The 14532-nt window shown below is 36.1% G+C and overlaps 1 protein-coding gene across 5 annotated transcripts in view; it reads right to left on the bottom strand.

Moving 5' to 3' along the window:
• ARL15 (ARF like GTPase 15) overlaps positions 1-14532 on the bottom strand; it is a 420722-nt gene that overhangs the window by 143729 nt on the left and 262461 nt on the right. The gene's annotated exons all lie outside the window — the stretch shown is intronic.

The raw sequence follows: 14532 nt of genomic DNA, 5'->3' as shown, positions 1-14532 counted from the left end.
GAGAGGTCTACTATGAATACCAACAAGTCTAAATACACTATTTATTGAATAGTAGAAAAATGAAATGCTAAACTAGAATTTTAAACTATAAAACTGTAGAATACTGTTAATTACGAAAGCATGGCCTGGCATCCGGTTGCACGGCATTTATTTTGTTTTGTTTTTACTTTCAGCATTTTGATCTACGCTTGTACCAGCTACCACACCTAACCTGGCCATCTGCAGCAGAAGGGGGAGGTTTTCTTTTCCTCCTTCCCTCCTCAATATTCTACATGACCTTTTTCTTTCTTTTTAAAAAATTTTTGGCTGCATTGGGTCTTCATTGCTGTGCACAGGCTTTCTCTAGTTGTGGTGAGCGAGGGCTACTCTTCATTGCGGTGCATGGGCTTCTCATTGGGGTGGCTTCACTTGTTGCGGAGCACGGGCTCTAGGAGTGCGGGCTTCAGTAGTTGCAGCACGTGGGCTCAGTAGTTGTGGCTCGTGGGCTCTAGAGCACAGGCTCAGTAGTTGTGGCATATGGGCTTAGTTGCTCCGCGGCATGTGGGATCTTCCCGGACCAGGGCCCGAACCTGTGTCCCCTGCATTGGCAGGCAGATTCTTAACCACTGCGCCACCAGGGAAGCCCTATATGACCTATTTCTTAATCAAAGCACTAAAGACTGGCTCCTTAGATCCAACAAGAACAAACCATCCCCTGCCTATTGGACTGAACACTTTGAGAAGAGAAGTAGTCATCATTAATAAGTATATTAAAATATACTTATTCCAGTATCAGCCAGTTAATAATAACCAGTATATCTATTCTGGAGGAGCAGTATTAATTTATATAAATGATGATGAATCATTCCAAATTTCATAACTGCTCTCCGTCAAAAATTAAATCATTTGCAATATACCTTATAGACACATATATTATAATTTCATAGTCCTTTCCTAATACTCAGTCCCATAATAACTCCAGTGTCTCAAAAGCTCTTTCACTTATTGGGGTATGTTTCTCTTTTTCCATTCAGAATTTACCTCTTCAACCCACCCTCATGAGAGTAGACTAGGTTGAGGGGCCTCTTCTTCTTAGTGAATTAAATAAATAAATAAAAATTAAATGCATCAATATTGTCCAAGTTCCTAATAAACTGTTAGTTTGTTTCTTTAGATTTTCACCAACATATCAGACTGATTTTTAATATTCGGTCTCCTCAACACTTAACTGCACTCAGTCCTCTGAAAGCAAAGAGTAGATTGGATGTCAGTGTATAGTCAGTGAGAATTACTGACTATAGTCAGTGAGAATTACTAAGAATTTATAGGGCATGGAGTAGGCTGCATCAAAGAGTTGTTTTAGGATGGAGGTTCTCAAGCCAGACCATCTGGGTTCAAATCGTGGCTTTGTCTCTTGCTTGCTGTATAACCTTGGGCAACTTCCTTAAGGAATTTTCTCAGATATAAAATGGGGGTAATAATAGCAACTAGTTCATTGGGTTGTCAGGATTAAATGAGGTCATGTTTATTAAGAGCCTGGCACAAGGCCTGGAAAATAGTTAATTTATAAAAATAGTTACCACCACCACTATACCTAGAGAACCACGCTAAAGAGGAGTCACACAGTCCAGCTCTCAAAGAGCTAACCGTCTCAGTTTGGAAGTACTGAGAGCCCCCATCCTCCAGAAACACAAGCTGACAGATGAAGCACATAAAACTTACGTAATAAACACACATGTACACAGGATTTTTATAGCGCAATTCAGTGAAATGATACTAGCAATGGATTACTGGTAATCCAATTAAATAGGTTTTGGAAAATGAAGAACATAACTAGAAAACCACTTCTACGCAGCAAGGAAAGCCAAAGAGGCAGGGATATAGCAGGGCTTCAACACAGTGTTTTTAGTGAGAGAAGTAACATTTTTAAAAGTAAAGTAAAAGGTTGGGGACTGTCCCAGAGATACACTGTACTATCACATACTACTACTATCATTTCCTAAGAGAAAGGACATTAACAAAAACTTTGGGAGAAGACAAGCTCAGAATAAAGAATAGTCTTTTAAATCTTGAAATCATTACAACAGAACGATATGATAGGGACGGACTGGTGCATGTGAGAAAGCTACCTGAGAGGTGAAGCCAGACACACACACATCTGAGGAAAGACAATTCCAAGAACTAATAGCAAGTCCAAAGGTCCTGAGGCAGCAATGAACTTGATTTCTGTGAAGAACAGAGACGGAACCAGTGTGATAGGAAAAAAGGTAGATAGACAGCAGTTGTGAGATTATATAAAACCTTACAGGACATGGTAAAGGGTTTAGATTTGACTCTCAGGATGACAGTAAGGCTTGAGACGGACTTAAGCAGGGATGTGACATGCTTTCAAGACAAGAATTATAAGTAGAAAGATAATCTCCTACCTGGCTAAAAGGTAAAGAACACTAAAATAGGGGTAAAATCAATTCTAATATTTGAACCACTTTAAGTGGTTGAAAGTGCCATTCAAGGTAATGGAAAAACTGGGAAGTAATGATAAGTTAAAATGATTAGGATGATTCGGGACATGTTAAATTTAAGAACAGTGTGACATAAAAGAGGAGCCACCTGGAAACTAAGCTGAATGCAAATGGCGGATACAGAGAGACAGCTTAAATCTACATTTGTGAAAGCTACCATGACACATGGTGTGTGATGAGATGAACTCCCTGAAACAAGGGGTGTGGAATCAGTCCCCAGAGCTTGGGACTATGGTAGGGAGACATGGCCAATCTTATGCTAACAAAGGTTAAAACTTTATTTTTGACACAAAAAGAATTTTCCAATAATCATGAGCCACTTATTGCAACCGACATTTAAGACTATCTAGACTAAAATTAATGTCTGTGAGTGACTCTTATGCACCACTTGGGAGAGATAACCCCATGCTCACACCATTAAAGCAATGCCATCTAGTTCCTGGAATCGCCAGCTCAAATGTCATCTTGGCCACTCATTCAAAGTAGATGAATAGACGACTTTCTATTTCATGATGGGAAGAGGTCTTACAGAAAACATTTAAGCTTTATCTTGGGCAGAAACATTAAAGATAGAACACATGGCATTTGTGAGAAAGAGGATTGTCCTTCTATCCTAGATAACATTTGCCAAGCTCTAGAGGCAATGTTCTGGAGGAACATACCATGTGACTTGTTGCCTTGGTAAAATTGTTCATTCAAGAAAGAAAGTTATTTTACGGAAAGTTTATTCAGAGCTACATCATTTAAAAACCCATCTGAGTGGGAAGCAGCCACATAGCACAGGGAGATCAGCTGGGTGCTTTGTGACCACCTAGAGGGGTGGGATAGGGAGGGTGGGAGGGAGACACAAGAGGGAGGAGATATGGGGATATATGTATGCATATGGCTGATTCGCTTTGTTATAAAGCAGAAACTAACACACCATTGTAGAGCAATTACACTCCAACAAAGATGTTAAAAAAAAAACAAACCATCTGAATGCTCCATTCCTTCACAAACCAAATTCCAAACTATATTACCATTCATGGAATAAGTGACTGACATGCTCACGTTTTCATAGCTAAGAAATAAGTCTTTCCCTTCAGACTTTGCAAAATGCAAAAACTATATGCATTTTCCCCATTACTTAGACATCCCCCTGACCCTTACCCACAATACACACACACATTTGATTTGCAATACCAATGGCCAAGCTTGGGCTAGCCACATTGGAATGGAAAAAGAAGCTTGGAAAATCTGTGAAACAACCAACTTTGAAGGAAAATATATGCATCAAAGTCCCAATAATTTATCATGTATGGTTATATAATACATGATTGGCATTACTGAAGTAGAGAGATCTTTCTACTTGTTAACAAGAAAGACATTTTCCATATCATACTGACTATATGAACAGATAAACTCTAGAATCCACTACTTCTCTATCAAGTCTGGGGATTGAATACATGAAGGCTTTATCCTCAGAATGTGAGGAATTTAAAAGACACTTTTCTAGCTTTTAAATTTTTCTTAGGTCTTTTGAAACATTTGTTTATTCCTTGTTTCTTTTGGTACATCTATACTGAGGGCATACTAAGTGCCTAGTACAGTGACAACTAAAAAAAGTAAAAAAGAAAAATAACTGCTAACAAAAAATTTCTAACAATGCAAATAAGAGGATAGGATAAAAGAAACTGCTTAAGTTTGGGAATAATTAATGTTTCACAAAAATTAAACTTAAGGAGTATGAATATTTGTTATTACTTTAATCATATATGATGAGCTATTCAAATCCCTGACTTGTAAAGTAAACGAGAAGTAAACTTGAAGTTGTGGTTCCTGACATTTTCTGGATGGTCAGTATCTTCAACCCTTTTTTTTTTTTTAAACTGCATTCTATTTCACTGGGTTGATTAGCCAGATTGAATTGAAACTTTTGGTTAATGTTGTATTTGATAGCCTGATTTGGATTCAGATAGAGGTGTCTGTACACGTGCACACATGCATGTAATTTTTACAAATGTGGAAGTTTGGAGTCTACAGCTTTGTCAGGCAAGAGACTGTACCAATGGCGCTCAGAAAGTACATGCTTAACAACTGAACAAAATAGTTGCATTGAAATTCTATTAGAGTTGTTGAATATTTCATTATGAAAATACTTTAGAAATAAGAGTTTAGAACAGCATCTTAATTAAGATATTATTCTAGTTCTACTGAGAAATAGCAGCTTTGTAGCCTGTCTTAGGTTGTCTCGCCATTGCTATCCCAGAGCATTTCATAAGAGGGAAGGTAGAATCAGGGTTTTATTCATTACAGTTGTTTTCACTAAAATTGGAGGGTTAACCCATTTCACTGTGGATTAATTTGATGCCTAGGATGAGTGTGACGAAGATAAATCAATGCTATCAGAACTGCCTGTATAGCTCTTGCTAAAATAAATTAATAGGTTACAAAAATAATACCCAGGCTAAGGACCTTAATGCTCTTAACCTCTCTACCTTGACTACATGAACCTTCATTCTGACAACAGACCAGGAGAGAACAAATACGGAACTATTTAGTGTTACTCCCTTCTACCACCATGAATAACAGTGATTTGTTAAAATAAAAGGATGTCAGTATGCTGTAGGCCGGCATAACAAACTTCTAAAGTAAAACCTAATTTGATGGGTCGGAAAAGACACAACTTTATAAAAATCAACTCAAAAAGAATATACTTTTTGAATGATTTAATCTAAACACTGAAATTCTAACAAGTCAAAACACATGCATTCCTCAAAGAAAACAACTTTTAGCCTGAGAACATAGGTTAGATACGTATACCAAATGAACAGGTTAAGTTATTTAAAAAAAAAAACAACCCTGTCAGTTAATTAATTTTAAAAAATATTTCAAGTTCTGAGACATAATGAATCACACTCCTCAGTTATAAGCAAGCCCTTTTGATAGTTTTATAAAATCAGTTCACAGTTTCGTTAAACTTGCGATGGTAAAACATTACGAATTCAATCCCAGATGAGTAGTTACGATATCAAATAAAGAAACTGTCTGGAGGAAAAACTGTACAGACACAGTAATCAAATTCCCATACAGGATTAATGGATAACAAGTAAGCCAAAAGATGATTCATTTTATTTTAAAATTAATTACAAAAGTCCTTGATTATTTTAGAATGAATTACATATCCTCATAGTAGGTTTCCTTAGGCAATAGCAAAATTCATTAGATATAACTATGATATATTTGGTCATCAGAAATGTAACAGAAGGGAAAACATGACTGTTTTGAAGAGTATATACCTAATTTTCTCGAAATCAAGATGAGTCAAATGAAATTTGCATTCGTCTTCTAAACAAACGAATATCCAGGACCTAGCACATCATTAGTAAATTGCACAATCTTGAAGAAATATCTAAAGACAATGGAATGATAAAGCCCACTTTTAAATATTTGAGAGATGAATGTCTATTCCAAACAAATTTTTGTTTTAGGAAAGTCATAAATATTTTCTCTGCCAATATGATTTGAATATCTAAGAAAAAATATAAATCCACTAAATATTGATTTAAGAAAAATTACTTGAAAAAAATTAACTGAAGTCTCTCCCACTTACCTATACAGAGGGAAAAATAAAAGCAATACTGATTAGGTATTAAGAAAGAGTTCTGGGAATCAAAGAAAGCCATCCAATTATTCAAAGTGAAATATGCTGGGACTTCCCTGGTGGTGCAGTGGTTAAGAATCTGCCTGCCAATGCAGGGGACGTGGGTTCGAGCCCTGCTTCAGGAAGAACCCACATGCCGCAGAGCAACTAAGCCTGTGTGCCACAGCTACTGAGCCTGCGCTCTAGAGCCCGCGAGCCACAACTACTGAAGCCCGCGTGCCTAGAGCCTGTGCTCCACAACAAGAGAAGTCACCACAATGAGAAGCCAACTCACCGCAACGAAGAGTAGCCCCTGCTCGCTGAAACTAGAGAAAGCCCGCACACGGCAACAAAGACCCAACGCAGCCAAAAATAAAATAAATTAAAATAGATAAAATTTTAAAAACCCAAAATGAAACATGCCTTGTGTAAATTATGTTTTAAAGTGACTACACATTATTTGCAACATTTTCAAAATTTCAATTAAAATTCAGTCAATAAATCACTTTATAGTCTTACGTATGGCACTAGTCATAGTGTCAGAATACTTTTTATTTGAAAAAAACCCAAAACCTTAGAAGACACAGTCCAGTTTCTAATGCCACATTTCCACATATTCCAATACTGACTGATGCAGACACCTCATTTTTTTCACTGTTTACCCAGATATAGAAGAACTCTGAGGGTGCACCTAAGACTAGGATTCTATTTTCCTTCAAATCTATACTTTGTGTAAGCTAAGTGAGAAGCACCTGTTAAAACTGTATGATTAACGTGGCAGATGGGTAAAAGAGCTGGGAAAGGAGTTCTATTTTCAGGCTAATAAAAACACAGTCATTTCAGAATCAGAATTTATTACTAAGTTTTAAATAGTCTGAAAAATGTAATGGGCATTTTGCCAAGACAAATCTGAATTCCAAAATTAAATCAACTTAGTGTTTCATTTCATATAGCAGTTAACATATCAAAAATGACTTTAGGTGGAGTTTTAAAGATAAGTAATTACAGCACATCCTAATAGATTCCAAGACACAAGGTTCAAAAGTGACGATTCTCCTTTTAAATGGAAATTTAAACAAAGGATTCATCATCTATAAGCAAGAATATATTTTCTTGTTTTGCTTCTTAAAATTAAAACTGCAAGTAAAACTGGAAGGAATGTAAATGTCTTATAAGTAACTTTTCATTTGCCAGAAAATGGTCTACTTTTAGGTTACTCAAATTCTAATAACTTTAATGACCTTGTGTCCACTAAACAATAAAAAAAGAAATATGAACACAATATTTAAAGTTTTTATCCTTGAAATAAGACACATTCTTTTTCAACTACAAATAAAGTACTCTCTCCAAGTACTAAATGCATACTTCTCAATCACTTCAAAAAATTAATAAAATTATTTTTAAAGTACACAGTTATTAAGTCTCAAGGAAATGTTTTGTCCTTATACTTTCTACTTTTCATTCTTCTATTAAGAATACACTGAACTTAGAAATATCTCCCAAAACAAAGAAAAAGTTTACATATTTTTTTGTGAAGAATGATGACCAATATGGGAAATGTAGTAAATACTTGCACAAATGAAATGTAGAGAGTAACAATCTGTTTCTTTATTCACATACATTAAGTTGATCTCTCCCTGGATACTGAAAACTAACCACTGAACTGAAAAGGCAAAGCTAGAGATAATCTGTGCAATGTCTAATGCCTCCATTCTAATTATCATTAGGTTTTCACCCGTCAAGAAAAAATAATATATGCTCTACAATATATTTAAAAGATTTCAGCATACTTGACCCAGGCATCTTGGCAACCATTGTCAACTTAAGGACAACTGTGGTATTTAATACTGAGATGCTGAAGTACACTTGAAAATGGATGACGGTCACTTGAAACACTTCATCAGTATTTACCTCCATTTCATCAGAATTGTTATAGTCTCAAACTTATTATATTTGCAACTCAAGGGGATATAGTGGCATGCTAACAAACTAAAATAAACCTATCATTTATTCCCATTGCTTTTTGGCAATAACACAAATATTTTTTATGTGAGGCTTTCCAAATGTCACAAATATTATAGGCCTTTCATCAAGAGAGTAAACATCTAACCTAACTCTCAAACTGTTACATACCTCAGAAAAAAATTTTTATTTAATAATCTATTTTAATTGTTTAATCAATATCTGGAAATGCAAATCAATCATACTTTAGTAGCCAACTGAATATGTAGTATCTATGTAATTAATACCCAGCAATTTTATGGCTGATTATAGCAATAAGTATCTTGACAAGAGCATGTATGAGGCTCTCGTGTGAATGTAATGAAATTGCTATCATTCCTAAAAAATTTTTGCTTATTGATACCTTGCTTAGAGATACCAGGAAATTATTTTTTATCCAAACACCATGCACTGCAGTAATGGCATAATGAAGACATAAGACTCTCCTGGCCTAATCTGATTCTGTGCAGAACAGATGTAGTTAGTACTTAGTAGTTTAGACAAAATATAAGGAGATTTATTTTAAAGTGTATCTTTGTCAATACTCCTGTGAGGGCTTGGCAAAGGATTTCCAAATTGACAACTCAAATGTCTTAAGCTGAACTGAAGTTTACCTGATTATAGCAAACTGTTAAAACATACATAATATCCCTAACAGAAGTACTACCAGGTTCACCAAGGGTCCATCAAAATTCAAGTAAAAAGCAGTATAAAGTCATTGGAAAAAAACAAACAAAATACTTACAGGCAAATGAATTATTAAACAGTGGAGTAAACCAAAGTTGAAATTACATAAACAAGACTTCCATATTTTTCTGTCTCACTCCATGAATTTACAAATGAGATTAGTGATAAACCAATATTTATAATTATCACTTTTATTAAACAAAACAGATTGGTCTTATTTATTTAAAAAATCATATAAATCACATCAACAGATGTTCAATGAGGACAATCAGATACTGAGACGTTTGTTGTCTCTGGAGAAATCATATCATTGCCATAAAGTCACGCCCCATTTCTAAATTATAAATTCATTTGGGGAAAGTCAAAGATGCTCTACTGACATGAAATTAACAGTCTAAGCCTTTTATAATTTCTTTTAAGACATTAGATACTCCAAATTCTTCATCCATGCCTTGTAGTCTCAAAGTGTACTTTAAAATGCAATAAACTTCTTTGAGGCTGTCCTGAAGTTCCAAAATTGCCAGAGATTACAGACCAATCATTAAGTCTCTGGGATTCCAGCAATTATGGTGGTAGGGAACAGTACCACTCTACTACCCTTCCATGCACACACCTACCTGCCCACCTACTCATCCCCCAGTTCTTGTACCCACCCACCAGGCATCCACCTACCTAAACAAACACACCCAACATTTATTGTATCCTGTGATATATGATGGAGAGAGTAAGATTGTCCTAGTCTCTAGGGGTTCAGGCTTTTGAGCAGGGAAGAAAGCCCAGAAAGATTAGTAGATTAAAGACCAGACTAAGAAGAAGAAAAAAAAAGAAAATTGAAACCACAGTAGAGAAAAACAGAAAGTGTAGAAGAGCTTATATACATCCTGTAAGACAATGTATTTAGTCTTATGCATGCTATATTTCCATTACTCATCTCTTGTATAGGAGGTTTCTGTTGAACATAATATAAACTGATGTGTGAAAAAACGGATAGGATCACTTTAGAAGAACTGTTAAATTCTTTTAGAGGTAAATAAATAAGTAAATACAGTTGAAATGGATAGAAATTCACCTAAAATATATTTTTTAACTTTTACATTTTAATATTCACAAGTCTACTTTCCACTGGAGAGGAAACCACGATGAACTATGCATGAAAATTATAGGATTATATGGTTGAAACTGTATCCCATTTATTCCAAGTTCAAACAAGAAATACAGATCATTTAAAGTGGATGTTCAACTCATTGACCAAATATCAGCTTTAGTCCTCTTTGTATTTATTCTCCTGTGATTCACAGAAGAGCTTTGACAAAACTTAAAATTTTATTTTTCAATATTTCTTATCTTTAAATTTCATCATGCATTAAAATCTTATTTAGACTTGTCTGGCACCAAAGGTACATTTTTCCTGGCTAATGGCATTATGCAGATGGTAATCATGTTTTAAAAGTGACCAAGGGCATATCAGTAATACACTTTGTCTCTCTCTTAATGAAAGAAAGTTCATACTTAAAGAGATGAAAGACAGCTAAAGTTCTAGTGAGATGAGAAAACCAAATACCAGGTCTATGAACATAACAGTGACAATAAGATCTTGACAACAGAGCTATAATTTTCAGAGTACTTATAATTTTTGTCAGCGATTCATATTTTTTTTAGTTTTATAATGAAAAAAATTGAAGCTAAAAGCTTGGATTCTATGTCTGTTGTTCCCACAAAGTATGAACAAGATACAAGAAACAGTATTTGAATAAGACTGATCACAGCAGAGCTGATGACTGTATCGGCAACGTTTTTTTTTTTTTTTTTTTAAACAATAGATGTATTTTCCAAGCATTTTCTACGCTTCTTATACATCTATGTTTTTTTTTTTTTAAAGGTGTAGGTTTTTTGTTTCTGTTTTTTTTTTTAAATTTATTTATGGCCGTGTTGGGTCTTCGTTTCTGTGCGAGGGCTTTCTCTAGTTGTGGCAAGCGGGGGCCACTCTTCATCGCGGTGCGCGGGCCTCTCTTGTTGCGGAGCACAGGCTCCAGACGCGCAGGCTCAGTATTTGTGGCTCACGGGCCCAGTTGCTCCGCAGCATGTGGGATCTTCCCAGACCAGGGCTCGAACCCGTGTCCCCTGCATTAGCAGGCAGACTCTCAACCACTGCGCCACCAGGGAAGCCCCGGCAACGTTTTTTTTTTTTAAATCCTCAGAGCCAAACAGTTTACCAGCACATCCAACAAAGTTTCAGTGCTATAATGATGTTCAGTAACTCTGTAGACTACCTGTAAAGAACACAACAAACCTTCTAAAAGCTCATGGATGCCACCGATATAATAAAAAGGGGGAAGATCTTGTTTAAATCATGCAGGGAAATTGCTCAGTTTTACAAAATGCACTGGAATGTGACTGTCAACTAGTGCTTGGCTCCCAGCATGTAAAGGGCTAATAGTAAGGATCTGTGTTTGTTTTTACTCTGTAACTCCTATTGTCTGAGCCAGATTCTCCTTAGGACCTTATTTTATTCCGATTACTGCAACATTACTGCCAGAAAATGTAGAGGAGACTTGGTCACTCCTTTATTGAAGTCAGCCAAGAGAATATTGTGTTGGAGAAGTAACATTCCCCTCAATGGCTTAGAAGCCAAGGGAAAAACTGAGACACATACAAGACAGAAGTATACAAACCAATTAACTTAGCCTCTCAGGAAAATCATCTTCACTCTCATCAAATTGTATATTTTCAATATAAATTGAAAATCTATTTATAGAATAGTCAGGTTAAATATTTTATTGCTAAAACAGAAATAGGAAGGGTCACAGAATGCAAAATCCTAGGAAACACATTTTTTTTCCCAAGGCCATTTAATATGCTTTTGATACAGATTACTTTCTTGTCAATGGTTCTTTTGTCTTTCTTAAAACTACATCTGCACAACAACGAGGTCACCTTGAATTTCAAGTACAACATTGCCTATAAATTTAATTTAACATCATATTATCCATAATTACCATAAATAGGAGGCAGGTGTGACCTTTTTTGTCAAGCTAGAGGGCCTGAGGACAGGGTGGGTTAATAGACTAAAGGATACAGGGTCTGAGTTGACTACAGGCTCCCTATGAGCCACAGTATGACCTGGCTATTAAAATACGACTGCAATCATATGCTTCTTTAAGAAGCAGTACTTCCAAATCGAGAGATATCAGCTCCATTCATTGTATGCTACACTGTTCAACTCCCCTCTGTTGAATGTATTTCAGCTCTGGATTCCATATTTTAACAGTTCACAGAATACAGAGCATCTACAGAGGGCAACCAAGAAAGCAACTAGTCTGAAATTTATGTCCCATGGACTCTGAATGATTTGCTTGGAGAAGAAAAGGTGAGTAAGAACTTAAGGTCTATGTATAAATATCCAAAGACTGTCTGGTAAAATCCCTTAACAGAAGATTTGCTCTACTTGGAAATTAAAGGAAAATTTTGTTCGTTTGTTTTTCTGGTTTTAAATGCAATTAGGGCCACCAAGAAAGAATGGGATTCTTCCCAATATAGTGTGCTTCATGTCATGTAAATGTTCTAAGTCATACAATGGCCTAATTATTTGTTAGTTGCATCGTTAAAGGGACATCTAAATTGGAAAGGTAGTTGAATTAGTACACATGGAATGATCCTTTTAAATCTAAGATTATGTGATTAAAGGTCATATAGTTTGGCAGAGAAAGAGCCAAAATCAAAACTCAGATCTATGCAAATTAGTTCCAACACTTTTGTTAATATCTGGACTCCTGGAATACCCAATTAACAGGTCTCTACTCTGATCTCTCTATGTTGACCCATTTACAGAGTGCCCAGGGCTCTCTTTCTAATAGAGTTGATGCTACTCACTTCCTTAAAAATGTTTGATAATTCTCAAGCACTCAGAGGACAAAGCCCTACCTAAAGTAACAAATTCTGGCCCCCAGGCCTGGTCTACATGGTCTCCTGCCATGCTTTTCTTCCTTCCCAAGTGTCCCCACTGCTACTGTGGGTGGCCCACTGAGCTAGAGCTATGACTCCAGGCAGTCCTCCCTGCTTCAGAAAGGCAGCTTTGCTTTTCTCTCTTTCCATGTGGAATTCTGAATGGTCTCCTTTTAAAAAAGATTTTTCTTCGGAAAACCACTGCTCCAGATACACAAAAGCATGATGGTATGTCTACTAGCACTACTTATAGTACTTGCCTTCCTGCCTTTAGACACCCATTCTCATCTTCCCCATTCCCTCCTGGCAAATGCCTGTGCATCTCTCAGGACTCTAAAACAAATACAACCTTCTCTATGAAGGCTTCTTCAATTCCCAAAGGTAAATTATTTGCCATCTCTCTGCTCCCATTCTATATACATCTCTCTTCTAGTACTTTATACCTGTTAAAATATTGGGTTGACCAAAAAATTCGTTCGGTTTTTCATAACATGGAAAAACCCAAACAAATTTTTGGCCAACCCAATATTAGACAAACCTGTCTTTCTCATATACAATTAGCTCCCCAGGGCCAGGTACATGTAAATTTAGCACAGTTAAAACTCAATAAAGGTTTGCGTGAATGGTGGTCACTGATTTTAAACTTGTAATCTATGAAATTCTAGGTCTGTTCAAGGTTGAAGACAATTCTGTAATAGTAACCACAGTAATATTGTCCCTATATTTTTGAGCAACATTTTTCATAAACCTTGAATTAGAAATATGAGCTACTGATCCTGCAGCCTGTGGAACAAAAACCACATACCCAGAAAGATAGACAAGATGAAATGGCAGAGGGCTATGTACCAGATGAAGGAACAAGATAAAACCCCAGAAAAACAACTCAATGAAGTGGAGATAGGCAACCTTCCAGAAAAATAATTCAGAATAATGAGAGTGAAGATGATCCAGGACCTCCTTAACATGGGAAAGGAAATAGCCACCCAAGTCAAGGAAGCGCAGTGAGTCCCATACAGGATAAACCCAAGGAGAAACAGGCCGAGACACATAGTAATCAAACTGGCAAAAATTAAGACAAAGAAAAATTATTGAAAGCAGCAAGGGAAAAACGACAAATAACATACAAGGGAACTCCCATAAGGTTAATAACAGATTTCTCAGCAGGAACTCTACAAGCCAGAAGGGAGTGGCATGATATACTTAAAGTGATGAAAGGGAAGAACCTACAACCAAGATTACTCTACCCGGCAAGGATCTCATTCAGATTCGATGGAGAAATCAAAAGCTTTACAGACAAGTAAAAGCTAAGAGAATTCAGCACCACCAAACCAGCTCTACAACAAATGCTAAAGGAACTTCTCTAAGTGGGAAACACAAGAGAAGAAAAGGACCTACAAAGACAAACCCAAAACAATCAAGAAAATGGTAATAGGAACATACATACAGATAATTACCTTAAACGTGCATGGATTAAATGCTCCAACCAAAAGACACAGGCTTGCTGAATGGATACAAAAACAAGACCCATCTCTATGCTGTCTACAAGAGACCCAATTCAGACCTAGGGACACATACAGACTGAAAGTGAGGGGATGGAAAAAGATATTCCATGCAAATGGAAATCAAAAGAAAGCTGGAGTAGCTACACTCATATCAGATAAAATAGACTTTAAAATAAAGAATGTTATGAGAGACAAGGAAGGACACTACATAATGATCAAGGGATCAATCCAAGAAGAAGATATAACAATTATAAATTTATATGCATCCAATATAGGA

Source organism: Balaenoptera physalus (genome assembly GCF_965194825.1).
Source record: "Balaenoptera physalus genome assembly, chromosome: 3".
Taxonomy (NCBI): Eukaryota; Metazoa; Chordata; class Mammalia; order Artiodactyla; family Balaenopteridae; genus Balaenoptera; species Balaenoptera physalus.
Note: the sequence above shows the minus strand (reverse complement) of the source record. Positions and strands in the feature narration are given on the sequence as shown.